Here is a 3,068-nt window from a genome sequence, read left to right on the forward strand (position 1 = left end):
AGCAATACGCCGCTGGACTTTGAATTTTTATATGCCGGCGAAAGCAATACGCCGCTGGACTTTGAATTTTTATATGCCAGCGAAAGCAATACGCCGCTGGACTTTGAATTTTTTAAGTATGCTTGAAAAAGCAATACGCCGCTGGACTTTGTCGCGTGCGCTTGAAAAAGGAATTTCGCTGCGTACGGCCTTAGATGGTCGTACGTAGCGATTTTTTTTCCTTTAAATCAATTTTCGTCGAGTGCGATTCAAAAGCAATACGCCGCTGGACTTTGTCGTTTTCAAGCAAAAACCAATACTCCGCTGGAATCGACAATTTAATTCCAAACACAATTTCGCTACGTACGGCCGTCGATGCGAACGATGGTCGTACGTAGCGATTTTTTTTTCCTTTAAATCCAATAGAGATAACGTCTCGAGGGCGTGCCCGGGCGCCACTCCCCCCCCCCCAACCCCCCGCATCGCGGGTCAGCGCCGGGGTACGTACGATATTCTTAAGGTACGTACGTACGTACGAAAATACGACGACGTAATTCGCAAGGGCGAGACGCGCGCTCGCTCCTCTTTTACTTTTCGTTCTCTCGTTTTTTCCTTCTTTCACCATCGACCAAACCGCTCTCGATCGATCCAAGAAACGAGACGAAAGTAACGAAAAATTAACGTAACGAAAATATACCGTGGACGTACGAAGTAACGGTCGCGATCGTTGCTCGCTCGCTGCGCTCGCTCGAACTTATACTAGCCCAACCCAAAACCGATCCCGCGAGTTTCTCCGATTTCAAGAGAAATCGAGGAACGAACGCGAAAAAGGGATTGGTTTTGGGTTGGGCTAGTTTTTTTTTCGAGCGAGCGCAGCGAGCGAGCAACGCTCGAGAGCCCGTCTGACTTTGAAAAATTTTCGTACCGAACGGTTATTTCCAGTTATTTCGCTTAAAAGCGTTGTGATGCGTATATATTTTTACATAAATGGGAATATCATGTATTCCTACGTCGGGATTAAGCGTTTATTTCGTCCCGAGAACGTTAAAAAAAAATTTTTAATCGAACCGTTTTTTCGAATTTTTTCGCTTAAAAGCGTTACAAGGTGCTAATATTTGTGCATAAATCGCTTTAGAATGACGTTTTACATCGGGATTAAGCGTTTATTTCGTCGCTGGAAAGTTATATAAAAAAAGTATGATCGCGCCCGGGACGTTGGAACTTAGTCGCATTCTCGACCGGTACGTAGGGACTTAGAAAAATTTTCGACCGAAAAGTTATTTCGAGTTATTTCGCTTAAAAGCGTTATAAGGTATGAATATTTTTATAGAAATCGTTATGGTTCGACGAATTCTAGTCGACTGTAACGATTTCGTTTTATTTTTTTAAAAAATTGCCCCCTCCGGACCGACATGACCGGGCGGTTGGCACTTCGTCGATCCCCCGGCCGGTACGTAGGGACTTAGAAAAATTCCGGTCCAAAAAGTTATTTCGAGTTATCTCGCTAAAAAGCGTTACGAGGTATGAATATTTTTATATAAATGGCAATATTATGTATTTCTACGTCGGGATTAAGCGTTTATTTCGTCCCGAGAACTTTAAAAAAAATTTTTTAATCGAACCGTTTTTTCGAATTTTTTCGCTTAAAAGCGTTACAAGGTACGAATATTCTTGCATAAATCGCTTTAGAATGACGTTTTACGTCGGGATTAAGCGTTTATTTCGTCGCTGGAAAGTTATATAAAAAAAGTATGATCGCGCCCGGGACGTTGGAACTTAGTCGCATTCTCGACCGGTACGTTGGGACTTAGAAAAATTTCGGACCGAAAAGTTTTTTCGAGTTATTTCGTTAAAAAGCGTTACGAGGTATGAATATTTTTATAGAAATCGTTATGGTTCGACGAATTCTAGTCGAACGTAACGATTTCGTTTTATTTTTTTAAAAAATTGCCCCCTCCGGACCGACATGACCGGGCGGTTGGCACTTCGTCGATCCCCCGGCCGGGACGTAGGGACTTAGAAAAATTCCGGACCGAAAAGTTATTTCGAGTTATCTCGCTTAAAAGCGTTATGATGCGTATATATTTTTACATAAATAGCAATATTACGTATTTCTACGTCGGGATTAAGCGTTTATTTCGTCCCGACAACGTTAAAAAAAAATTTTTAATCGAACCGTTTTTTCGAATTTTTTCGCTTAAAAGCGTTATAAGGTGCGAATATTCTTGCATAAATCGCTTTAAAATGACGTTTTACATCGGGATTAAGCGTTTATTTCGTCCCCGAAAGGTGCCGTAAAAAATTTACGATCGCGCCCGAGACGTTGGAACTTAGTCGCATTCTCGAGCGGTACGTTGGGACTTAGAAAAATTTCGGACCGAAACGTTATTTCGAGTTATTTCGCTTAAAAGCGTTACGAGGTATGAATATTTTTATAGAAATCGTTATGGTTCGACGAATTCTAGTCGAACGTAACGATTTCGTTTTATTTTTTTAAAAAATTGCCCCCTCCGGACCGACATGACCGGGAGGTTGGCACTTCGTCGATCCCCCGGCCGGTACGTAGGGACTTAGAAAAATTTCGGACCGAAAAGTTATTTCGAGTTATCTCGCTTAAAAGCGTTACGAGGTATGAATATTTTTATATAAATGGGAATATTATGTATTTCTACGTCGGGATTAAGCGTTTATTTCGTCCCGAGAACTTTAAAAAAAATTTTTTAATCGAACCGTTTTTTCGAATTTTTTCGCTTAAAAGCGTTACAAGGTGCTAATATTTGTGCATAAATCGCTTTAAAATGACGTTTTACATCGGGATTAAGCGTTTATTTCGTCGCTGGAAAGTTATATAAAAAAAGTACGATCGCGCCCGGGACGTTGGAACTTAGTCGCATTCTCGAGCGGTACGTAGGGACTTAGAAAAATTTCGGACCGAAAAGTTTTTTCGAGTTATTTCGTTAAAAAGCGTTATGAGGTACGAATATTTTTATATAAATGGGAATGTTATTAAGTTTTACGTCGGGATTAAACGTTTATTTGGTCCCGAAAACGTTAAAAAAAAATAGTGGACCGACGCGACTCGGCCCGTC

The sequence above is a fragment of the Bombus fervidus genome, unplaced genomic scaffold (assembly GCF_041682495.2).
Source record: "Bombus fervidus isolate BK054 unplaced genomic scaffold, iyBomFerv1 scaffold0103, whole genome shotgun sequence".
Taxonomy (NCBI): domain Eukaryota; kingdom Metazoa; phylum Arthropoda; class Insecta; order Hymenoptera; family Apidae; genus Bombus; species Bombus fervidus.